General features: G+C 43.4%; 1 pseudogene; it reads right to left on the bottom strand.

The window, feature by feature from the left end:
* Window positions 1–707: 707 nt before the first annotated feature.
* LOC138774787 (zinc finger protein 609-like) lies at window positions 708–26352 on the bottom strand (annotated as a pseudogene).
* Window positions 26353–27469: the final 1117 nt, after the last annotated feature.

Genomic DNA, 27469 nt, shown 5'->3' with positions numbered 1-27469 from the left:
AGATTAGCGCTTGTTTACATTACTGATCAGGCCACCATTAGGGTCCATTTACACAGAAATATTATCCGACAGATTATCTGCCAAAGATTTGAAGCCAAAGCCAGGAATGGATTTGAAAAGAGGAGAAATCTCAGGCTTTTCTTTATGACCTAATCTCTGTTATAGTCTGTTTCTGGCTTTGGCTTCAAAACTTTGGCAGATGATATGTCAGATAATCTTTCTATGTAAATGGACTCCTAGCCCATCTAATAGGACCCTTACCATAGATTTGACACATCCTGTAGAGATCACTTCTTGGCAGTCAATTTCTTAGCATCACAAGGAGGATTTACACTGAACCTGCCAACTGAATCTCAACAGGTCCCAGAGCATTCCCACAAGACTGTTGCATAGAAGTCAGGGGATCATCTCCAGACTACAGGTTCCTATAGTCCCTGGGGCTGTTGTAAAGGATATCTGTGAAGTCTGGCAAACAGGTTACAGAGATGAGTTTTAAATTTAGAGCCAGAATGGAAGTGCATCCCATCATAGCAATGTGGTAAGCAGTTTTCAGACCTTTTCTCCACATTCACCCTTTTATTGGCTAGTACCCACAACACTTTACTAGCAAACAGCAACGGTCTCAGAGGTCAGGTCACCATCACTTGAACATGTATGGGGTATCCTATTGAAGTATCATCAGATCTAAATTATTACCAACCAATAAATTTCATTAGCGAAAAAAGTACAGATTTTATGTTATGTACTGCAACACATTCAGAAAACCACCACATATCTGATAAAACAAAACTTGTGTATTTTTTTTTAAACTGCAGGAAAAAAAATTCAACTTTACCACAAAGACTTTAAATCGGATTTAAAAAAAAGCTACATAACAGAAAAATAATTTTACATCTTTATACAGATACGGGAGGGATGAAAGGGGAGCATGAGCTCTCCATTCACCCCAGTATAAATGAAGGTAGGGAATTGTTTTTTTTCCATATACAATAACGTCTGTTTACAACCAAGCAATACAAAAGAACTTTATTGGAAAACTTCCAGAAAGGGTTAAATACATTTTTTTTTATTATTTTTAACGAAATTCCTTCAGGTCACCTCTTGGGGTAGAAGAGGTACAAGTAGCAGAGAGTGGAAGTCTAAAAAAAAAAATAAAAATAAAAAAAAGTTCCATAAGCATATATTGTGCATCTTTATAGGACACTGGAAATTTGAACTGTAACTGAGTGAAAACCCCAGAATAAAAGAAATAAATGGCCAGAAAATGTAAAGGTTGTACAGTATCTGAGAAAAAAAAGCAGTAAAAGAAAACTAAATCAAAGACCCGAGAATCTGTGAACCGTATTGGTTGGCAAATGTGAAGTACTTGAGAGTAAGATGGTCACAGTACCAGCAACCTGTTGGAAAATAGCAGCAGTCTTAATGGGTCCATAGTGATCACGTGACATCTGCCACTGCAAGAAATACATTCTCCTGCAAAGAGATTTTCGAACCCATGGAAACCTACTTTCTTACATCTAAGCACAATAAGGATGGGGGGATAAAGACTATAAAAAACACTTTATGACTGTAAAAGAGTCAAGTGGCATGCTCTATAATGAAGTGTATATGACAAGATATTCTCAGTGTCCAGAAGACTGTTCTATTATTGATGGCTGGATTCTTGAAGTGAGTGGCGGTATGCTTGTCAGCTATAACATTTCATCTCTCCATGATGTGTCTGTATACCTGGGTTTACAGCTGGACAAAGTGCATCTTTGTAAAGAGATGCAACCCTTACAGGTGTTGTTATTCTCAGATATGAGAACACTACATTCCTGCAGTTACAGGTGTCCAGAATTCATGCCGTAACATAAAATAAACTGAAAGACAGGTTACTAAAGAGAGAAAGAACGGGCTTGTAGAGAAAACGAGTTGGGCTTGTAATGCTAAACCCACGGCATCCTGCCATGAGGGCACTAAACATTTAGTGGTTAAACAGATTTAAAATGCACATGTGAAACTTGTCCTCAATTTAAGATTAGTGTCTTATAAAAAAGAAACCCTTTTCCAGGTCTATATACATTATACACAGCCAGGTTGCATCTGTGGGAGTCCAGCATTACTGTTGTCACATAACTCATAACCAAGATCCACATTTTATACGTGAAATATTTAAGTAAAGGATAGGACCATTGTGGTAAGAAAAAGAAGCACTGCTTGGCTAACCAAAAAGACATACAAGGAGACAATGTGGCACTACTCTGGTGTTACTGGGAGCCTTAAACTTACCCACATTTTTGCCACTTGTTTTGCTCAAGCACTAAGCATAAATCTTGGTCTGCCAATCTCCAAAAAAAAAAAAAAGGGGGGGGGGGAATAAAAGCAGGTATTTTATCAGAAGAGACATGAGGAAATATCAAGATGGAAAACTCTAAGCCAACAGTCGCTCCCAGACAATGTGACAGGACACGGAACTGTACTTCTCTTACACAAATCGGTGTGGACATTTTAGAAGCAATGCCATCCCTTGGCTCCTGGATCACATGAAATTTGTGTGGTCACGGGTAGAATCCATAAACTGAACAGCCATGACTGATGGAGTGTAGCAACAAAAGACAAAACAAATTCATCATCTTTTAACTTCAAAATAACATTTAACCAGAAGTCTGTAGGCGTAGGATGCACGATCCTAACCCAGAATGTTTTGTTACATGAATGAGGTGTTCAATGTTGAGCACGGTATTTCCCCCACACATACTGTCCATAAAGAAATCCCATGTCTTCTCATGACCCAGTCCACTGGAGGATGCACTGAATAAATACAGTCCCATTTTGCAAAACCAGATCTCCCAAAGGCAGGAAGGGGAGGACCAAGCTTGTGGAGGGGTAAAGGATCGGGCCTGTGTGTCCTGGATCAGAATGATACCTCAGAAGCCCTTTACAGAAAACTCTGGCTGAAGAAACACCATTCAACTGATGCATTGACTCATTCCAGATGGGTCCTGTGATCCAGTCACATGACTTTATGTAGGCAGGGTCCTTGGATGCTGAATTTTCCTGTAAGGTAAAAAATATAGAAACATTTAGAAGAGGAAACAAAGAAAAAAGCAATCATGGGAACAATAGTCTAGAGATGCAAGTATAGAACAAGATGTGCTTTGGATTAAGAAAAGAGACCAATTTCACCTATTTTTTCCTCCACATCATCTTAATTTTACTTGACTACAAATAAACTATATTTAAATATAACTAAATATAAGTAACATGGGGACAGATTTTATTGGACAAAGGGGCTTTCTTCTGTACTCACAAGGCTGTCCCCCCACTAAAGGCACTATTATATGGGCAGATAATCTGTCCAAGCAGATATTGCTTGAAATAGCTCCAGCAACCAGCCGATGAACGAGCAAACACTCTTGACATGAATTATTTTTCAACATGGGTCCCGACTCCAAATGAACTCCATACACATTTAAATACAAAAATGTGTTAGGTCTCCACATCAAGAGCTGCATGGAGTAGCTGAAATCTTTTAGCTGCAATTCACGTTCTAAACTGCTGACATTGTTAGACACCTGGTATCTTTCATATATCCATCTGTGCTTCCAGAAGTAGAAAAATGCTTCTACCCGTCTGTGCAAAGTGTCAAAGAAGCCCCTGAAGTGCAGCAAGCCATAAAACCTCCTCACTCCCCCCTCCCATACCCGAGCCTGCTTGGGATTCAGCTTCAAATTAAGCACCGAGAGGGTGGAGAGAGGAGGCATTCCAACTTATAGCTTTTTTAAGGAGCTTAGAAAAGCCTCTCCGACTCTTCTTACCTTATAATAAAAGCATTTTTCTACATCATGGAAGCACTGACTGATATATGAATGGTACCATGTGTCTCCTTGTCCTTACACCTATCTAACAGACTCAGCAGTTCGGAACATAAAGCCGACACATTCCCTTTAATTTGTCACAAGTGGCAAACAGGAATGGATAATGACAATTAGAGGACAATCACACATTTGATGCATTGACCGACAAACATGCAACAGAACGGACTTCAAAGTTCCCAGCATCTTCCTTCGTCATGATGTCAGGAGCGCCGAAATTTTTTAAATCTTCGCGATACTGTACCGACAATGTTTTGGAGCTCCAAGCATCATGCACAGAACGTGTGAATGCCCCCTAATATGTATCTAGCAACAAGCACAATTTCTTATGAAAAAGCAGTTTGTATGCAAACTTACCGGTTTCACCTCCTCGGGGGTGGTACAGAGATGGGGCTGAGCCCTGCTGACTTGCTACAATAGCTGTAGAAGACAAACCTAAAAAAAAAAAAAGTTTGTATTTCAATATCTTTTCCAGCTATGTAAATAAAAGCTTTAATTACAGTACTGCCAAAAAAATAAAAGCTCAAAAGGTTGAGACAATGTGAATCTAATTTTCCATTTACTATATATTATAAAATAATCCTTAATCGTGCAGTTTTCATTCTGACTACTAGGCTTAATAATAACCTGAGACAGCTGAGGCTGTACAGATCACTTTGATCACTTGCCGATTTTGTAAGTTTGCCCACTAACAGACTTATAAACAGTCTAGAATTTTAACAGTTATGTTACTTTTAACAGTGACAGACAGAATATGAAAAATAAAATCCAGAAAATTACATTGTATAATTTATATAAATTTGCAAATGTAGAAAAAAATAAGTATTTGATCCCCTACCAACCATTAAGGGTTCTGGCTCCTACAGGTAAGTTAGATGGTCCTAAACAACTGCATTAAACTGCAATTCCTGGGTTAAAGACATTACATGGTCACGGAATAAAAGACTCCTGTCCACAGACTCAGTCAGTCAGACTGTAACCTCTATAATATGGGCAAGACAAAAGAGTTTTTAATGATGTCAAGGACACAATCAGGCCTGAGCAAGCTGGAAGCCATGTGATGCGCTCCATCCAATGAAAAAGCTGCTGGTGTGCATGTGCACCAGCTGCCTTTTCCTCTCCCATTCACTGTTGTGGAAAACAGCAAAGAGGAAGGAGACCAGGCCCGCCCCCTGCTGGGGCCAAACAGCTTATTAACACACAATACAAAGTTAGGGTGCGTGCACACTACGGAATTCCCGCGTATGACCCGCAGCGGATTCTGTCGCTCATACCCGCAGGCGGCGGCTCGCATCTCTGCCTGTGCCATGGGCACTATTCTATGCTCGGGTGAATTGACATGTCACTTCTTTCGGCGGAATCCGCCTGTGCATAGAGTAGTGGTTATGGCACGGGCGGAGATGTGCGCTGCCGCGTTGCACTACCCCTTTAAACCTACCCTTAATTATAAGGGATTAAATAATTATTTCTTTCACTGTACGTGTAAATTAACTTCAATGTACCGCATAAAAAATCCAATAACTTTAGTTTAGTAGCTCAAGTGAAAATGTCAATATTAGTGCAACCATGGAAATAAAAGTTCTACACATGAAGTTGGGAAGCTTATAATCTCTCTCATCATAGGGAAAGAGAGGTCTTTGTATTCAACAAATTGATCTGAAAATGCAGAGTACATACCTGTGGTGTACGGCAAGGGATACTGGCCCGGCAGCAAAGAGTAACCAAGATGGTGATGGTGATGATGTGTGGACATTAAGCGCTGTGAAGGGGAAGTGCGTGGCCTTTCAGAATTCCTATCGCCTACTCCTCGGTCTGGTGCTCCCCATACTACTACAGCCACCTGCTGCTCCTGCAGAGCTTCCCGGCACATTGCAGCCACCTCTCTCTCGCTCCTGTGGAGATTTGTCTGTGATCTGTACATAAAGGTAATATCACAGTCATGACATTTTAATGACAAGACTACACCAATCTCACCATAAACACTCTTAAAAGCATAACTCGAGCCATGAAGTGTAGGAAAAGCCATTTCAATAATACTAGAGATGAGCAGACCTGGAGCATGCGCGAGTTGATCCGAACCCGAACGTTCGGCATTTGATAAGTGGTGGCTGCTGAAGTTGGATAAAGCCCTAAGGTTATGTGGAAAACATGAATATAGTCATTGGCTGTATCCATGTTTTCCAGACAACCTTAGAGCTTTATCCAACTTCAGCAGCCCCAGCTAATCAAATGCAGAACGATCGGGGTTCGGATGGACTTGAGCATGCTCCAGGTTCACTCATCTCTAAATAATACCATAAATGAAGGCAGTGGTTTCCTACAGGACTATGTAGTCTAGTGGACCAAGTGCTGGGAAGTCATTCTAGCCATTGGAGTTTCTCACAGTATGTCTTAAGTTACCCCCAGCCAGACCCTGTCCATTCTGCTTCGATTGTGGTGCTGGCTGCTCCCAAGGTTGTATAAATAAGTGCATAACTAAGACGGGCAGCTTTCACATACTGTATAACAGTCAGTGGGCATGAACCATGCATAGCAAAAAGGTTGGATCTGAACTGCTGCAGACAATGTGTATATTCACATCATGAGTACTGAATCTTTTTTTTACAGCATAACTAAAAAGATAGCACTAATGCATTATTTTAATATTTTAACTGCTAATCTACTTAAAGGGGTTATCCAGCGCTACAAAAACATGGCTACTTTCTTCCAGAGACAGCACCACTCTTGTCTCCAGCTTGGGCGGAGTTTTGTAACTCCATTGAAGTAAATTTCAAACCACACCTGAATTGAAGACAAGCTGCAATACTGCACACAAACTGAGGACAGAAGGTACTCTTTATCTAACCGTAGCTTAACCTCAGTGAGCTAAATTGCAATACCAGACACAGCCCATGGACAAGAGTGATACAGTTTCTGAAAAATCCTAGCAGACAACTTTAACAAAGTCAGCACCTAGTCCTCCTACCCTGTTAAAAAGCATGCCCATAATGTCATCCCTGCTCAGCTGACTGAAAAACCACATGGCTGAATCCACAACGCTAAACATATTAACATGCAGGAGCGCATTGCCATTTTTCTTTGGACATCTAACAACTGATCCAAAACTTAAAAAGGACCTGTTAATACATTCTAAAGTAAAAATGGTCAGACGTCAATTTTTTAGGTTCTTTCAACAGAATTTAGCAGGATGGTTTTTGTACTGTACTTACTGTGGGAGACTTGCTCTTGTAATGGCTTGCATGTTGCTGTAATATGTCAAGGGCTTTAGACTCGGTGGTAGGCTTGCAGCTGACACTTGGACTGGCTCGTGACTTTTCAGACTCATCACTGCCAGCAACCTTGTTGCCATATGGGGAGAATGAATAACTTGAAGGGAGATAGAACCTAGACAAAGAAATGAATGAACACATAGTTCAAGCCTTTATAGTAGTAAAATACAGCTGACTGCTTTTTCTTTTTGCACTACACTGCTAACCATAGGCGTTTACAACCAGGGCTGTGGAGTCGGAGTCGTGGAGTCGGAGCTTGTTTTGGCTGGAGTCGGAGCTGGAGTCGGAGTCGGAAAAAAATGTACTGACTCCGACACCAGCTTTAAAAAAAAAATCTTTAAAAAATGTAGAATTGAATTTTGATATGAATTTTACAAGTTTTGCTCATGAATATATATTATGAGCAACATTCTAATAGATCACTGGCCCTATTACATAAGGGGGGTCATGGAAAGTTGTCGGTCACTATTTGGCAGTTTGTTTCTGAGCCCATTGAGAGTCCATTGTGTGGGGGGAGATCTGTGCTGTTCTCTTCCTGGATGCTGGATGACTGTATATGAGCAGCAGTGTAATATGAAGATATCCTGTGTAATATAGAGGAGGAGGAGAAGACATTAGTATAGCAGTAACCTTTGTCCTCAGTGGTGTGTTTTCTCTCTGGGATAATATTGTGTGTTTTTCTTCAGTGTTCAATGGCTGCAGCTGTGTCAATAAGTGTGCGTGCTATGGCTGCAGTAGGCTTGTGTGCTATGACTGCAGCAGGGTGTGTGTGTGTGCGCGCGCTATGGCTGCAGCAGGCTGTGTTCATGCGTGCTATGGGCTGCAGCAAGCTCTGTGTGTTTGTGTGTGCACACTATGGCTGCAGCAGGCTGTGTGTATGTGTGCTATGGCCGCAGCAGGCTGTGTGTGTGTGTGTGCGCGCTATGGCTGCAGCAAGCTGTGTGTGTGTGTGCTATGGCTGCAGCAGGCTGTGTGTGGTGTGCGCTATGGCTGCAGCGAGCTGTGTGTATGCTATTGCTGCAGCAGGCTGTGTGTGTGTGTGTATGCTATGGCTGCAGCAGACTGTGTGTGTGTATGCTATGGCTGCAGCAGGCTGTGTGTGGTGTGCGCTATGGCTGCAGCAGGCTGTGTGTGTGTGTGTGTGTATGCTATGGCTGCAGCAGGCAGTGTGTGTGTGCGTGCTATTGCGTGCCCCCACAGTGACCTTCTATATCACTGTGTGACCTCTATATCACTATGTGTGACCCCCTGTATATCACTATGGCTGACCTCTATATCACCGGTATCTGTCATTGTTAGCAGTGTTTCTTTAAGTATGGTGAATATTTAGTTAGAAACATGGAAAATTGTCAGCAGGAAAAGACCACCTGCTCCATCTAGTCCAGTTCTGAGTTGTTCAGGACATGGAGGCTGGAGACTGGCTGCATCCACTGCACTCACAGGAGAAGCTGCTTTATATGTTTCGTTATTCCCTCAGAAATCATGTAGGACATTAGGGAGAAGCTGCTGAGCCAGTGTGATAAATAACTCCCCTGGTATATGACCGGCCATTTATGAAGGAGCAGGAGTCTGAGTCAGGAGTCGGTCCTGATAAAATTCAGGAGTCGGAGTTGGAGTCGGAGCTGCGGCTTACCGACTCCACAGCCCTGTTTACAACTTTTGCCTCCAATGTTCCCCTTTGCCATCCTTACCCCCAGAACTGAGGTCTTATCTTCACTTGGTAACCTTTATCTACTATTACAATAGATAACAAACTTGCAGTATATCAAATATATTCTACTGCTCTATTCTCCCCTATTGTTCATATTTCTGCACAGCTCCTAGTTTTTGCCTCTACTCCCCATTGATGTGTTGGACGAGCAGGAACTGTGCATTTTGTCAATCACTGAATGACATAGGACACCACTGCATCCAGTGAATGGCTGAGTGGCCGTTCCCACTGAGATTATGCATCAACAGGAACCAGGAGTAGTAGTGATTAGCAGAAACTGGAGATGACAGACTTGTGCTTCTGGATTAAATATTAACAGCAAAACTTTTGAAATACCTGGGTAATTCTGCATCATGACTGCTGGCATCCCACGGTAGCTTGGATGACTGGGGTCATACGCTTGGCTGTAGGTGTAACCATGCATATATGGGATATAGGACTGATGTTGTGTAAGTGGTGATGAAACCGGTACATGAGTACTAGTGCGAGGGTCCTTAGGTAGCCCACGGGGATCCTCAGTTTGTGGGGGTCCCTTAACGTCTACATTAATTGCCTCCTTGCTATCTTCCTTGGCAGAGGCTTCTTTGCTCCTGCTTCTCTCCTCCTTGACTTTCCGATCTCTTTCTTCTTTCACCTTTCATCATCAGCTTTTAGTGCATCAGTGTACTTCGGATAAACGTAGGACCACATGCGTGACTCTGCTTCTTGTTGCTTTATAAGAATATTGTTAAAAAAAAAAAAAAAAAAAAAAAAAGATTCTTGTGTTAAACAGTAGACAACCTAAGCCCCCCAAATAAGCTTTTTGGAGAATACATACAGTATTAATCTATGCCTTACAACTCATTCTGCCCAGAGCCTCCAGCCTACAGTGTAATCCAGTGCTGTGGAAATTTACACAGAATTCAAATCAGAATTCAAATTAACGTGAACTTAAGCCCAATTGCACGAGGTGATGAGAGGGAGCAATCAAGCGCCGACCTGTCAGGTCAGCGTTAACTTTCTCCTCGCCCCCCACTCACTGAGTGCGCTGTCGGGACAGGCTGGTAAGAGTGTGGGGTGTGTGGGTGTGTGTATGTGGGTGGGAGGATTGGGCGCGGTGGAGCTGCCTGGGTGATCGCTAGATTGTCCAGGCAGCCCTTAGAAGATAGCGGTGGTCTGCTGCTACTGCTTCTATTCCACAGAGGGACGGCAGCAGGAACGCCCGATAATCGTTTCATGTAATATGGCCTCCAAAGAAATATGTATGGTCCTAACCTGTGTCCAAAAACATGTATTTTTCTCACTGAAAACTCCATCATGTGTACAGGGCCATAGCGTTGGCTCATTAGCGACAATGGACTAGCTGTGATGATTTAAATTTTGACATGTGTATTTTTTTTTTACACAAGCTTAATAAAGTAGACCTTACAAGCATGCATATAATCAACACCATAAATCAAGACATTTCAATCTTTTTCTCTTCAGGCTCACTAGCTAATCCACAGTTACACCAGGGCCTCACCACTGAAAATTATGTAACATCAAGCAAATATCACTGTACAGCACACATAATATGACCAATCATCACCAACAGGCGTAGAGGGGTATTTTGCGCTGCATTGTGATGTTTGGTGCTGTTGAGGATGTTTATTGTTTGGTATTATGCTAACATGTAAGATTTCATCATACTTGACAGAACTAAAAAAAAATTAAAAAAAATCTGCTATTGTTTCATCAAAGTGACAGACACCATGCTCAATTATAAGTGCACCAGGAACTGGGGGCATCAGCTGTATGACAAATCCGGTAGGGCACTCCGGTAGGGCACAGTGTGGTTTAGAGGAGTGCTTCTCAAACTGTGAGGTAGGCCTCAGCAGTAAGGTGCTCCCAGTTGCTGGTGAGGGAGATTTCACAGAAGTAATTATAATCTGCACAGTCCTTTCCCAGACAGCAACAATCTCTGGTTTAGGGTGCGTTCACACCTACAGGATCTGCAGCAGATTTAAATCTGCAACTTCAAATCTGCTGCAGATCCTGTACGTGTGAACGCACCCTTAAGGAACATTGATTCATTCATTTTGTGCTTATATTAATGTTATATAGAGTTTAGGAGACAAATATAGGGTAGACTGAGCAATATTTTTTTTCACCACAGATGGTGAGGCTCAGGAATCCTTTTGGCCTGTCTGGTGAGGCCCCAGTGCAAAGTTTAAGAAGAGATGGTTTAGAGCATGGGTCTCCAAACTGCGGCCCTCCAGCTGTCGCTAAACTACATTTCCCATCATGCCTGAACAGCCAAATCCAAAGTTTTAGCTGTCCAGGCATGATGGGAGTTGTAGTTTCGCAACAGCTGGAGGGCCGCAGAGACCCATGGTTTAGAGTATGAAGAGAACACAAGCGTGAACATAGTCTACAGTGCAACATCTGTATTCCAGTAACAATAGAAGTACACAATACCCAGCTGCCTCTCTATCACTCATACGTCCACCAACAGAGTTGGACTGTGCCTGTGTGACCACCTTCACTGTGCAAACAGGGGGCATATAGTACTTATATGAATGTGTGAGGCCCTGCCTATTGAGCTGAAGGCACCGCTGGATATATGTAAATGAATGCATTTAGATCACACCTTTGTTGGCTGTGTCTGCCCCTTGAATAATCAGCCATGAGCATTCTGCATACAATACAGTGGGTTGTAGCAGTTCTAGGACCCATTGCTCCGCCTCTCTAACACCCTTCACAGCCCAAATAAGTTTTTTAGAAAAAATAAAAACAGACCAGGCAACAAAGGTATGTCCTAAATAATTAAAGGGGTTGTCCAGCGAAAAAATGTTTTCTTTCAAATCAGCTGGTATCAGAAAGTTAAATAGATTTGTAATTTACTTCTATTTAAAAATCTCAAGTCTTCCCATACTTATAAGCTAATATATCCTGCAGGAAGTGTTGTTTGTTTACATTCAGAAACAGTGCTCTCTACTGACATCTCTGGCGGAGTCAGGAACTGTCCTGAGCAGGAGAGGTTTTCTATGGGGACTTGCTGCTGCGCTGGACAGTTCCTGACTCCGCCAGAGATGTCAGTAGAGAGCACTGTTTCTGAATGTAAACAAACAACACTTCCTGCAGGATATATAGTAGCTTATAAGTATGGAAAGACTTGAGATTTTTAAATAGAAGTAAATTACAAATCTATTTAACTTTCTGAAACTTTCTGAATCTAAATTTTGTTGACAAAAAAAATTCTGGGATTGCTTTAATTGAAACTGACAGCAGTGATATGCATATATCTGTGCTGCCAGCCAAACTTAAAAAACAAACAAACATGGCTGTTTCCTTCCAGTAACAGTGACTCTCCTGTCCTCTGTTTGGGTGTGGTTTTTGCAGCTCAATTCCACTGAGTTGAAAGGAGCTGAATTGTAATATGCATACAACCTGAGGACAGGGGTGGTGTTGTTTTTGCAAGGAAGTGGCTGTGCTTTTTCTAATCCTGGATAACCCCTTTAAGTTCCAACATCTTGAAAGCTCATTAAAATTACATTTGAATGAGAAATACATTTATTAGTTCTTACCTGTCGGTACCACAATACAGGATCAAGTCCAGCTTGCCTATTGCACTCTCCTACTGGTTTAGAAGGCTCTCCACTTTCTTTTCCTGTATGACTACTTCCTTCTGATACTTTTGCTTTTAAACCCTCTGCTTGCTGTACTGGGATCTTTGAGTCCTCTGGTTTGGGAATTATCACAGACTTACTTGAGTCTGGCCCAGAAATCAGTTCCTTAGGTTTGCTAGGACCTGACTTTCCCAGGTCGGTTAGACTTGGTGCCTTTGTGAGTGTTGGAGGTACTGAAGACTTGTGCTTCCATTCTTCTTTAAGAGTAGCCTCTCTATCCCTCATGGCCATCTCTGCCTTCTTTTCAATGCTGCGCTGCTGCTGCTGTTGTTGCTGCTGCTGCTGCTGCTGTTGTTCCAGGTTTTGTCTTTGTTTCTGGTGCTCCTCATATTGTTGCCTATATGTTGGGTTAGTGCTTAGCAGATGAGCATGATACCCTTGGTCACTATAGCCGTATGGAGGCACATAGGCATACTGATTGTAATAGAGAGACTGCATGTACATATTCGGACGCTGTTGAATAACTGAGGGCTGCTGGCTAGTGCTGCTAAGCTCCGGCTTTTTATCTTCAGGTGGCTCAACCTTCATTTTAACTTCTGTTACTTCGAGATCTTCTTCCTTCTTCACTTTTAGTGGCTGACTTTCTGGTGTAGTCTGACCAGTGGGATTCATGGCACCTGGACTGGAATGTGCATAGTTGGGAGAATAATAAGTTTCAAAGGTCTGATAGTATGGAGACTCTTTGCTTTGAGGTTGTGGCGGGAAAAGGGACTTTTTGGCACTTTCCTTTACCATTTGCTCTGGATCCTTGGCCTTTGTGCCTTCCAATTTACCTTCTCCATCTTCTCCTGCATCTGAAATGTCAGAGTAAGCTGGGCTGTTTGTTTTAGCTGAGGTTCCCTCGGCCCCATTTTGCGTCACAACATGTAAGGGTGTCATGGGCTGACCAGGACTGGGATTTTCCATTCGTTTTGAACTGCCACTACCACTTGCTCCTCCTCCTATAGAAGGGCTTGGTGCATTATCTGTGAAGCTATAGATTTTGTCAGCTTCTGCCTTTATGCTGGCCAGCCTACTCTGATGGGCATCAGAGCCATTAATAAGTCCATCTCCTTTGCTTGCAGAATCACCAACTGCTTCCCCATAGGGACTTTTCCCATCTTCTGGACGTCCCACTTTCATAGAGGTTCCGGGACTTTCATCCTCTCTTTGTTCTTTCTTCTTTTTATCCTTTTTCTTTTTATCCCTAGATGGAGTTAGGGCTGGATTAATACTAGAAGGCTCTCCCATTACTGTTGGTTTGGGCTGGATAGGTTAAGCTGTGGGCTGGTGGGCATGGCTTGGACTACTGTGGTGGTAAGACCTGTGGAAGAACCTGGACTCCCAGCAGTGAAGGTTGTAGTTTGAATGGTGTACATTTGCTGAGGTACTATTGCAGGTGCATAGGTCGAGCAGACTTCACGCTTTTAGATGAAGCCAACTTGTCAGGCTTACTGCTCCCATTGCCTTTTTTGGCAGCATCCTTTTCAGTCAATCGTTTTTCCTGTGACTCAAAGCCATCATTGCTTGTGTCATCTGCTGCCATGGGACCATCATCTGATCCATCATTAGAAAGTGCTCCAGGGTCTGTATCTCCTTCGGTACCAATTTTTTTCTTGCATACAACCTTACCTCCAATTTTGTTGAGTGAGTGTAGGACTGTGTGGTTCTGTCAAGCGAGCTTTGGGGGTTGCAGATCGGGCTGGGGAAAGAGAACCCTTTTGAGTTGGAAAGGTACCATTACAACTAACCATGTCCAGATGAAGCTGTGGCTCCTCACCACATTCACTATCCCCGTCTGCCTCTGGTTTACTGTCATCATCTGTATGTGCATGAGCCTGATGGTATTTCAGGCCATTAATGTGCTTGTATTTCTTGTTGCAGTTAGGGTGAGGGCAGTCTATTAAAATGGGGGAGGAACAATTACGGTCCAAAGCAGCTGGTTCCACCTTAATAGTGCTTAATGGCACTGTTAAAGGTAAAGAGACAGACACAGGGGCAGATGAGGATCCCATTGAGTTTGTGCGAGCACGCTTACTCCCCTTAGAGTCTTCAGAGCTAGAAGTTAGTTCCATGTCAGAAGGGGGCTTGCTTTTGCGCTTGCTGGCAGAAGATGGGCTAGCTTTTATATCTTCTGCTGGATTGCAGGGGGTGGACGATGTTCACTAGAATTCTGGCTTCCACGTCTTCCTTTATTGTTGGCGCCAGCTCGCGTCTTGCTGCTACTGCTGCTACTACTGCTTGCACCTTTACTCTCAGGGGCTGGTGTACCTTCTGCAACAGGAGCATTACTACTTGGCCGCATACGTTTACCCCTCCCCCGTCCGTTCCGCATCTCCAAGTCACTTGTGGGAGAGTCGCAGAATCTGGAGGGAAGGGGAAAAATTTAAATGTTGAGTATTTCTATTTAAAACATGACATACAAATAAAAAACAAAAATATAAACAAGCTGTTTGGGTGATAAATTCAATTAAGGGAAAGCTACTAAAACGGACACAGTTGCTATATAAAAAAACAGCATAGTTTTAGGGAAACAGACCCTCTTCTCACATCTCAAAAAATCTCTTAATAAAAAGACAAAAGACAAGGTTCTAAGGGATAGAAACTCACCTAGGTGGTGCCCAATCGTGTCGTGTACAATCTAAAAGGGTGCCTACATAGGTCTTGTTTCTCCAAGTCACATTTACAACCAACATGCCTGTGAAAAAAGTAAATGTCATAATAAAATATAGGTAAAACATAATTCATAGGCATCACAAACTTTTTGTAATGTTTAAGTGTCAGACCCCACCAAACATCTGAACTCCCAGGCTGAATGTGGTCTCCATCCAGTTGTGAGATATGAGCTCAATAGACTTATATGGAGTCTGTCTCCTGCAGCTGAATGGAGATTGCAGCAAGCCAGACTCCTTGTAAAGAGCGGCGGGAGTCTATGGCTGGGTTCACACAATGTTTTTGCTAAAAACAGATTGAAAAACAGATGAATTTGTGTGCACCAGTTTTGAAAACGCATCCTTTTTATTTACCATACACAAAATGGGATCAACCACGTTTTTATTTGGGTAAAAAAAACTGACGTGTTTTGATTCTTTTTTTAATAATGGAAGTCAACAGAAAAACAAATCATAACAGATGCACACAAATGAATCCGTTTTTCCATCCATCTTTTGCAAAAACGTATGAAAAAAAAAGGGGTTGCAAAAAAGTAGTGTGAACCCGGCCTCAACAACCAAATCCTAACCTATCAACACTTTTGGTGTGATATATATATATATATATATATATATATATATAATATATATATAAAACCTATTTTTTTTTTTTTCAGTATACATATTCAGTATACATATTCACTATACACAGTATACAAGGAAACAGCACTTTCAGAGAACAGTAATAGCCAATTCTGTTGCATTTTAGCAGTCATAAAACATGTTCTACACAGTGAAGATAGAAGGATGGTTCTTTTGGTAAATATGAGAATTGGGAACTCTAAATGTAATTACCAGAGAATTTAAACAAAGAAATAAATCTCTGATGAGACACTAGGGGGATATTTACTAACAAATCTAAAAACACGATTTTGTAAAGGATGTTTTGGCATAATTTCCAATCTAATGTGTTAAGTCAAATTTATGTAAATTGTCTAATAGCATAGTAAATGTGTCTTAAAAATAATGGTCTTTTAATTAGTCTAATAAATTCACCTGTTTTGGAGCAGACGTAGCGATGCGCCAATATATGCGACTTAATAAAAAATTTAGCTAAAAAAATTCTGGCGCACTTTCGATCTAATTAACAACAAAAAAATCTAATTCAAAAAGTCGCAACTAATTTGGATAATCTTGTCTAAAAAAGCTTCATAAATTCATATTAGATTTATTTTGAGAGCAAACTAGATATATTAGACTAAAAACAGGTGCAATTAGTTTGATAAATGTCCCCCATGGACTCAAATCTACTTGGTTCTAGGTAATAAAAATCACAGCCGCAACTGAAACTGAAACTGCTTACTCTAACACGTCTACACACCTACAGCTTTTCATAGCTTCCATTCATAAAGCAGATGGCAGCCCAGCTGCACACAGTGACTATAAGCAGAGTAAGCAGGTATGAATGACTCTTTTTTTTAACCAGTCAGTGGTACAATCTCTCAGACAGCATGGCACTGTTGCAAACCCCGAGGATTCCTGTACTACATTAGATCAGAAGCCCACTAGCGGCAATAGATGTGCTCCCTGTTGCACTGAACATCTGTTAACATAAAGAACTGCTGAAACCCAGGTACATTTATTGGGCATTAGAACGTGATGCAAATTCTATATATATGATAGAAACACACATTAAAGAGACTGTGCTAACACAGAATTAGGAGCACAATAAACTTGCTCCATGTAAAAAAAACAGACTGGATTCTATATATGTATAGAGAATGCCTGACTACTGTGTTATTTACCACATTACTGTCACTGACATTATTTGGTAATTTGTTACATTTAGAGAGGATACCGACCAAGGACTGCCTGAAAAGCATGGATAGCTGTATCCATGTTTTCCAGGTGGTATGCTCCCTCTCTGCACGGAGCTGGCATCCTGAGGGAGATGAGCGCAGATCAGTTTCACATAAAGCAAAACAAATTTAATTTGCTCATTTCTAGTTACATTCACTTAAAAAAAAAAAAAAAAGTTTGACACATCACAAGTTTGGTCCTTCAGGGCCTGGGTGTTCAGACCCTCACAATCACTAAATATAGCTGGAGAAGCGCAGGACTATGCACTTCAATCCCCAGCTCACTGCTCTAACAGCAGATTTGCTCCACATTTTCTACTATATCTAATGAGCAATGGGGCTCTGAACACCCAGCTCCTAAATCATGAAAACGTTTCACACCTGTATGACATATCAAAAGTCATGTAAAGTGACTAAAATGCTTCAAAGAGGACCTGACCCCTTTTCTGATGGGTTTTAGTAGATTTTTGTATGCTCTATTAATTCTGTAACACATTTTCTTATAGCTTTGTGTTGTTTCATCCCTCTGTTATTTTTACTAGAAATGTATGACTCAATATCCAATTGGGTGTTTGATTAGCGGTGGCTGCTGAAGTTGGATAAAGCCCTAAGGTTATGTGGAAATCATGGATATAGTCATTGGCTGTATCCATGTTTTCCAGACAACCTTAGAGCTTTATCCAACTTCAGCAGCCACCACTTATCAAATGCCGAGCGATCGGGTTCAGATGGACTCGAGCATGCTCGCAGTTTGCTCATCTCTAGGTGTTACCTGTTGGGGCATGTCCCTGACCTGTCTGACATTATCCAATCAAAGCAAACATTGCAGTGTAGGGTCACACCCAAACTGGCAACACCCAGTTGACTATTTGGTTATGTATTGTTATTTAACGGGAAAACAGAAATATTTACTAAAATATACAGGTCAGAAGAGGTCACTATATGAAACTGCAATTTTAAGATCAACACTAGCAATGAATGGAAACATTCTTAACCCCTTAACGACATCAGGCGTAAACTTAAGCCCTCGCGCCCTGGTACTTGGCGCATCAGGGCGTAAATTTACGCCCGATGTTTCCCCGATCGCTGCGTGTTCGCACACAGCAATCGGGAAGATGGCCTGCTATAAATCATAGCAGGCCATCTTAGCTTCACGGCACAGGGGTGGTTAACACCCCCGTGCTTACGTTCGCCGCTATAGGCTGATCAATTCAGATCAGCCAATAGCGGCGATCGGAACCTTTCCGGGTCATCGGTGACCCGATGACCCGGAAAAAAATGGCGGTCGGTGCTGTCCGAGGACGGCACCGACCGCCATTACTGTAAAAAGTAATGGTGGTCACCGTGCCACCGGCCCGATCGCCGTGAACGGCTGTCCGGTACCAGCCGGCCGTTCACGGCGATCGGGCCGGTGGCACGGCGATCAGAGTCCCACAAAATAGTAAATACCTGCCCTGGACCCCTCAGCTAGGTAGCCGAGGGGTCCAGAGCAGGTATTTGTACATTACTCACCTGTCCCGGGCTCCTGATCGGCGTCTTCCGGGTTCGCGGCGTCCTCGTGTTCGTTCGGGTCTTCGGCTTCCTCCGTGACGTCACGTTCGGCTTCTCTCGGCTATTTTCGGCTCCAGCGTCGGCTTTTTCCGTATTTTGCGCTCTGCTGCCCTCTAGCGGCTGATATGTGTAATACACTTATCAGCAGCTACAGGGATGTTCAGAATGTAGAAAAAGTTTTTAGTTTTTTTTTTCAAATTTTTTTTTGCCTATTTTCCGCACCCTATCGCCGCTGAGTGTTGATCAGCATCGCACGAAAGTGCGCTGCTAATCAGCAACTCCTCCTTTTTGGCGTAGGGTGTTTTTTTTCTATATTCTACTGCCACGGTGTGCTTACAAGTGCCGCACATAAGTGCGGCATTTATCAGCAACGCCTTTGTTGGCGTAGGTTTTTTTTTTATACTTACTGTAAAAAAAACACGTAAAAAACAGTACATTACACCACACTACATTGAATAAAGTTTGACACTACACCACTACATACCCCATATACCAATCCCCGTATAAAGATGGCCCCCAGGGTGTTTCGGTGTCAGAGGGATATGTTATTATTGCCTCCGACACCGAAACAGCCAGTGAGGATGAATGGGGGGGATCCTTCTTTCCTCCATTCATCCTCATCATCCAGTGACGTGTCTGGGGGGTAGCGTAGCGTAAGCGGCCCCCCAGACACGTATTTTCCGCCAGTACCGTCCCAATAAGAGATGACAGTATGGTGTGAAATTCTACAAACTGTGTGAGCGTACCTCAGGGTACACTTACAGATTCAGGGTACGTGCACACTGCGGAATGGCAAAGGATGACTCTTCGTGCATTCCGCAGCTGGCACCCACCGGCGGACTGATGCGGGCGCATGTCCCTACCCGTGTCATAGACTCCATTCTATGCACGGGCGGAATCCGTCGTCCATCCAAAGAATGAATACGTTGGACAAAGAGCGGAATCCGCCCGTGCATAGAATGGAGTCTATGACACGAGTGGAGACGTGCGCCTGCATCACTCCGCCGGTGGGTGCCAGCTGTGGAATGCACGAAGTGTTATCTGTCGCGATTCCGCAGTGTGCACGTACCCTTAGAGTGTATGTAGAAAGGGACACCCGAATGCAGCCCCCAGATGCCCCCTCCCCCCCCCCCCCAATCCTCAGAACAAGTGGGAAGATCGTCCGGGAACTGATCTTCCCACTGCTGGATAAAGGTTACCACCTGTACGGGGATAACTTTTATACCAGCACCCCCTCTTCCGGTCCCTCGCTGCCCGAGCTACTGTAGCTTGCGGCACGATCCGAACATATCAGAAGCAGTAACAGAGCCCTAATATTTAGCAGCCATGGAGCGGACCCAGCGCTTCTGGATGTGAGGGACCCCGTATCGCACCAGGACAACATTTTCCAGGTGACGTCCCCCACACTGGAGAACGGGAGACCCCAGAAGAAGTGCAGAGTGTAGGGTAACAGGGGGATCAGGAAGGACACCATTTTCCAGTGTGACACCTGTCCTGATCCCCCCGGCCTCTGCATACTGGATCGCTCCAAGGCGTACCACACGTCATCGGAGTTCTACATTATCTAAATTCTGTCCCTTATTCCTATTTCAGGGGTCACGTTGATCCAGGGATTATTCTGATTGCCATTATGGAGTTGGGAAGGAATTTTTCCCCTGTGATGAGGCTACTGTCGTCTGCCTCACGAGGGTTTTTTGCCTTCCTCTGGATCAACACAGGTTGAATTTGATGGACACCTGTCATTTTCAACCTTATAAACTAATAATTGGCCTAATACCCCCAAATAAATTAAAATGTCCCTTTTCCCCAGCTAAGTAGATATGGCTGCCATTCCCATTAGAGGATGCCATGATGCAATTACAAAGCCTCTGTGCGGCCAGGACAGTAGAAACCCCCCACAAGTGACCCCATTCTGGAAACTACACCCGATAAGGAATCTAACAAGGGGGGCAGTGGGGATATGGCCCCCTGGTGACGGCCACATTTGGGACGTGAAAATGAAAAAAATTGTATTTTTTATTTTCTCGGCACATGTTCTACGTAAGTGCCCGTCACCAGTGGGGTCCATATGCTCACTGCACCCCTTGTTAGATTCCTTATGGGGTGTAGTTTCCAGAATGGTGTCACTTGTCGGGGGTTTCTACTGTCCTGGCAGAACAGGAGCTTTGTAATTGCGACATGGCCTCCATCCTCCATTCCAGCCTCTAAATGGCGCTCTGTCCCTTTGGTGACTTGCCCTGTGCCCATATGGCACATTATGCCCACATGTGGGGTATTTTCGTACTCAGGGGAAACTACCCTACACGTTTTGTGTTCATTTTCTTTTTAACCCCTTGTGGAAATGGAAAAAAATCAAGGCTAGACCAACATTTAGTGTAATTTTCGTAAAATTTTTACTCTAAATCATTAATCTTGTCATGATTTTTTCATTTTCACAAGGGGTTAAAAGATAAAAAAAAACATTTAATGTGTAGAGCAATTTCCCCTGAGTACGGAAATACCCCACATGTGTACATAAGCACCATTCGGGTGCAGGGTAAGCCTCCGAAGGGACGGAGTGCCATTTGGTTTTGAAGGCTGGATTTGGATGGAATGGATTTCGAGGGGCCATGTTGCATTCAAAAGGCCCCTGTGTTGCCAAGACAGTTGAAACCCCCCACAAGTGACCCCATTATGGAAACTGCACCCCTCAAGGAATGTAACAAGGGGTGTAGTGAGCATATGGACCCCACTGGTGACGGGCACAAATGTGGAACAATGTGGCGTGAAAATGAAATATTACATTTTTTACACTATAATGTTGGTTTAGCCTTGAATTTATCATTTTCACAAGGGGTTAAAAGAGGAAAAAAAAACAAAATGTGTAGAGCAATTTCCCCTGAGTCCGTAAATACCTGAGCCTCCGAAGGGAAGGAGCGCCATTTGGATTTTGGAGGTTGGATTTGGCTAGAATCGATGATGAACGCCATGTCGCATTTACAGAGCCCTCGTGCTGCCAAAACACTGGAAACCCCCCACAAGTGACCCCATTCTGGAAACTGCACCCCTCAGGGAATCTAACAAGGGGTGCAGTGAGGATATGGACCCCTTGATGACGGGCACATTTGTGCCATGAAAGTGAAAAAATGAAATTTTTCCCTTTCACGTCACATTGTTCCACATTTGTGCCCGTCACCAGTGTGGTCCATATGCTCACTGAACCCCTTGTTAGATTCCTTGAGGGGTGTAGTTTCCAGAATGGGGTCACTTGTGGGGGGTTTCCAGTGTCTTGGCAGCACGAGGGCTCTGTAAATACGACATGGCCCTTGAAATCCTTTTCAGTGAAATTCAGCTTCCAAAAGCCAATTGGCGCTCCTTCCCTTTGGAGGCTCGTCCTGCGCCCCCTTGGCACTTTATCGCCACATGTGGGGTATTTCCGTACTCGGAGAAACTGCGCTACACATTTTGTGTCTTTTTTTGCCTCTTATCCCTTTAAGAAAATGAAAAATTGAAGGCTAGAACAAAGTTTTAGTGTAAAAAAAAAATTTTTCTTTTTTCACGCCATATTGTTCGGAAAATCTGTGAAGCACCTGTGGGGTCCAGATGCTCACCGCACCCCTTGTTACATTCCTTGAGGGGTGTAGTTTTCTAAATGGTGTCCCTTTAGGGGTGTTTTTTAGGTTTGGCACCCCAGAGCCTCTGCCAACCTGAAGTGGTACAGTCAAAAATGACCAAATATAACGGAGGCGTTGAAATTCACTAGGCGCTCCTTTATATCTGAGGCTTGTGGTTGCGTCAAATAGCTCAATAGGGTCACATATGGGGTATTTCTATAAACTGCAGAAACAGGACAATAATTATTGGGGTGCATTTCTCTGGTAATAGGTTTAGAATTATGAAAAATATTGGATTACAATAAAATCTCTGCACAGAAAATTAAAATTTTCAAATTCCTTACACACTTAGCTTTTATTTCTGTGACTCCCCTAAAGGGTTAAAACACTTTCTGGATATGCTTTTGCAGAGTTTGGGGGGTGCAGTTTCTGAAATGGGGTGCTTTGTGGGGCTTTCTAACATACAGGCCCCTCAAATACACTTTAAACCTGAACAGGTCCCTAAAAATATCTGATTTTGAAATTTTACAGAAAATTTGGAAATTTGCTGCTAATGTTTTAAGCTTCCTATCGTCTAAAAAAAATGAAAGATCGTTTAATAAATGCCGCCAACATAAAGTAGACATGTTGCTAATGCTATTTAATATCTAATTTATGTGGTATAACCACTTTCTGTATACGCAAAAAAGTTTCAAAGTTGGAAAAATGCATTTTTTCACATTATTTGGGTTTTTTTTCATAAAGATTCGTTATGAGTATCGACTCCAATTTACCAGAAATGTAAAGTACAATATGTCACGAGAAAACAATCTCAGAATCAGCCGGATAGGTAAAAGCATCCCGAAGTTATTAATGAATAAAGTGACACTGGTCATATTCATAAAATTTGTCTCTGTCATTAAAGGGGTATCCGGCGAAAAAAATTATTCACAGAATAACACACATTACAAAGTTATACAACTTTGTAATGTATGTTATGTCTGTGAATGGCCCCTTCCCCGTGTACCACCACCCCCACCCGTGTACCCGGAAGTGTGGTGCGCTATACATTACCTGTCACGTGCCGACCACGGTCTCCGATCCTCAGCAGTGACGTCTTCTTCGGGAGGCCAGCGGATCTTCCCGAGTGCTGGCCGCCCTCTGCAGCGTCATCCGAAGCTCAGCCGCGATTGGCTGAGCATAACTGTGCTCAGCCAATCGCGGCTGAGCAGCTGATGACGTGGCCGCGTCATCAGCCGCTCAGCCGCGATTGGCTGAGCACAGTTATGCTCAGCCAATCGCGGCTGAGCTTCGGATGACGCTGCAGAGGGCGGCCAGCACTCGGGAAGATCCGCCGGACTCACGAAGAAGACGTCACTGCTGACGATCGGAGACCGTGGACGACACGACATGCGGTGAGTATAATGCACCACACTTCCGGGTCTAGCGTGGGTGGGGGGAACACGGGGAAGGGGGCCATTCACAGACATAACATACATTACAAAGTTGTATAACTTTGTAATGTGTGTTATTCTGTGAATAATTTTTTATCGCCGGACAACCCCTTTAAGGCCATTTCAGGCTCTGTCCTTATCTCTTTCATGTACAATATTTTCCCCTATAGGCAATCAATACTGGAGTAATATGGGATGCATTTGACCACTAGATATAGTGTTGCCCAAAGAAAGCTACTAACACAGTTTGGCCAAAAAATTATAAAAAGCAAAGAACCTGTGTGAACAGCACATCTTCACATGGTTTATAAAACAGATTGCAAACATTTTATTTCGGCAGACATTTTCAAAGGAGTGATAGAAGAGGTAAAGGGCCTATTACACGGGTCGTTAAGAGGAGCAAACGAGCGCTCTCATCGCTCGTTTGCTCCTCGTTGCCCACTCGCTGCCGCCGCTATTCAATGCGGCTGCAGCGAGCGGGTGAGTGCGGGAGGGGCGGCGGTGAGGATGCCCGGGTGATCGCTGATCGTCCAGGCAGCCCATAGGATATAGCGGCGACTGCTGCCGATGCTCCTATTCAACGGACCGCCGGCAGCAGATCGCTGCTATCAGTCGCTTGTTTTTCAACATGTTGAAAAACAAGCAACGGCAACGATCAGCCGACATGAACGATGTCGGCTGATCGTTGCACTCTATTCCACGGGACGATTATCGTCCGTAGCGGCCAATATCGCCCGAATACGGCCGATAATCGTTCTGTGGAATAGGGCCTTAAGTGTGCCACTTCTACACTAAAGGCTGTGGAGACGAGACATGACAAGTTCAGAGGACAGAGAGCATAAAAGCATCAGAGGAATTCAATCTATAGACATTAGCAAGTGATATTACTGTATGTATACGATTTGCAGACCATTTTCTCAGATCAGAAAACCTCTTTGAAATGAACTTGCTATGTTGTTCTTGTAGAAGGTAGAATAGTCCAGTGAAGACACTGTTTTCAATGGTTGCAGTGTTATGCACTTTCAATGTAAGCCAGATGGAGTCCACATTTTAGTCAATACATAGAAAATAGATTTAGCTTACCATCCTCTGTCTCCTGCCACACAATGCCTTCCAAATTAACACTGGTACCCGGTTCACAAGGTCCGAGACATTCAGGCTCAGTAGCGAGAGCCACATCACTGGTGTTGACACCCACAGATCTCGTTCGCACCATGATCTGCTCACAGGGAGATGATATGTCATTGTTGACCATAGGGACGAGCAGATGCAAAGGTAGTCCAGAAGATGTACAGACTGCAGATTCCATCTAAGGTGAAAGGTTAGAAAAACAATGTCAGTTCTACAGCAGGGTTACAACTCACAGCAGAAGTCGGTCTTCTCAATACTCATACCTACCCTGATAAAACACTGACAATGAAGGTGTCACTATTGTATTTAGGCTCAGGGAAGAAACAGAGTGCTGCACATCACACCTATGGCTGATACTAGTGCCGCTTGGCTAAATAAAAAACACATCAGAATTTTGTGTATGAATTGATCAAGCCATACTGCCCCATGTACCTCGTGCCGGTATCTGATACACATGGGTCCCTACACTAAGTCCACACCGTGCCAGTCAGTGGCCACCAACCCCGCAGGCGTGCACAGCCAGGGAACGGGGGCCATGGGACGGCCCTGCGACCCCCATGCCACAGGACCAGACCCAAAAACACCACACCAGAACCCGGCCAGCACCGCCGGCGGAGAAGGTCGCCCCAAGCAGCACAAGTCTGGATAAGGTATTGCACTCACCATAGCTGCAGCAAACAGAATGGGAAAAAAACAGGAGGGATTAAAACCATGTGCACTCAGGTGTCTCCTGCTAATTGCGGTCATGTGGGTCTCACCAGGAGGAGTGCAATACACGGAGAAAAGAGAGAAACAAATGTGGCTCAGGGAAGAAACAGAGTGCTGCACATCACATGACACCTGAGTGCACATGGTTTTAATCCCTCCTGTTTTTTCCCATTCTGTTTGCTGCAGCTATGGTGAGCGCAATACCTTATCCAGACTTGTGCTGCTTGGGGGCGACCTTCTCCGCCGGCGGTGCTGGCCGGGTTCTGGTGTGGTGTTTTTTGGGTCTGGTCCTGTGGCATGGGGGTCGCAGGGCCGTCCCATGGCCCCGTTCCCTGGCTGTGCACGCCTGCGGGGTGGTGGCCACTGACTGGCACGGTGTGGACTTAGTGTAGGGACCCATGTGTATCAGATACCGGCACGAGGTACATGGGCAGTATGGCTTGATCAATTCATACACAAAATTCTGATGTGTTTTTTATTTAGCCAAGCGGCACTAGTATCAGCCATAGGTGTGAGGTGCAGCACTCTGTTTCTTCCCTGAACCGACTATAGTATTTAGGTACATCTTCAGGTTAGCTACAGTAGGTGTCTTAGATGCATATCTTACATTTAGCTATGGTGACTGCAACAGTCAAAAAGACGACTCCTGGTGCAACAATATTCTGTCTATTGGATTGTGTCATTACTAGGTATATGGCATGGAAAAACAAGGAAATAAGTGAAGACTGGCCAGCCTACAGGACCCATTTTATTCAAAATATTTTCCAAACTGCCCTGTGACAAGGCCAGAACCGCTTTAGGCTGTGCTCGCACATTTGCAGTTTTGTAGCATTCCTCCAATTCTAGCCTAATTATTATACAGAATCTCCAATTTTGTGTTCTTTGACTTTTGTGGTCTTTGCCACGTGATCAGCATTACCAGGCTTTATCACATTTGATTTGTCATAAACAATCTGATTAAGCCTGGTAATGATAATCACATGGCAAAGAAAGTCAATTAACACAAAACCGGAGAGCCTATATTATTAGGCTCAAATTATCCAAACAAAGAAATCTGTAAGTGTGTCAACACAGCCTCATGGGTACAGGCCTATTCACAAATATGGCACATCCTTGACTTTCCATGTGCCAAAATCCACGCCTACCACCAGCTGTAGTACTTTTCCACTTTCAATTAGACCAATTTTCAGGTGATTATAGTAATATTAAATGTCACAATGTTTGCATAAGTTCCGTTAAAAAAAAAAAAAAAAAAAAAAAAAAAATCTGCACACTAGAAAAGTGGTATACATGACACAATAATTTACCCCAACATTCCTTGAAGCTTTCCATAGCTCAGACGTTCTCAAAAATATTTTTTTTTGCCTTTTATAGCTGTAATTTTGTAATCACAGCAAAAATTAGGGTATGTAGGGTTTTCACAAAGTTAAAAACATACACTTTGCAATATGTGACAGAAATTCCAAGTGTAGCCTTGAATTTTTGACATGGGTAACAAACTAACCGCTTATTTCCTAGATAGTATGCTTGGAATGTGACGTGTTGGTAATTCCAATGTATTGAAAAACGTTCTTTTTTTTAAATACTCAATATCAGTTTGATACCTTTTTAAAGTTTAAAAAAAAATGCTCAAAAATACAAATATGATGTCCCCCGCCCCGGCCTGCGGCTATGATGCTGGGAATTGTTATGCACAAGGGGGTATATGCTGGGAGTTGTGTTGGAAGGTTGCTGCTGTAGAACTGCAACTCCCAGCACACCTCATTGTGCACTACAACTCCCAGCATACCTTCTCTTTTGCACTACAACTCCCAGCATACCTCCTTGTGCACTACAACTCCCAGCATACCTCCTTGTGCACTACAACTCCCAGCATACCTCCTTGTGCACTACAACTCCCAGCATACCTCATTGTGCACTTTAACTCCCAGCATACCTCCTTGTGCACTACAACTCCCAGCATACCTCCTTGTGCACTACAACTCCCAGCATACCTCCTTGTGCACTACAACTCCCAGCATACCTCCTTGTGCACTACAACTCCCAGCATACCTCCTTGTGCACTACAACTCCCTGTACA

The sequence above is a fragment of the Dendropsophus ebraccatus genome, unplaced genomic scaffold, assembly GCF_027789765.1.
Source record: "Dendropsophus ebraccatus isolate aDenEbr1 unplaced genomic scaffold, aDenEbr1.pat pat_scaffold_1104_ctg1, whole genome shotgun sequence".
NCBI lineage: Eukaryota > Metazoa > Chordata > Amphibia > Anura > Hylidae > Dendropsophus > Dendropsophus ebraccatus.
Note: the sequence above shows the minus strand (reverse complement) of the source record. Positions and strands in the feature narration are given on the sequence as shown.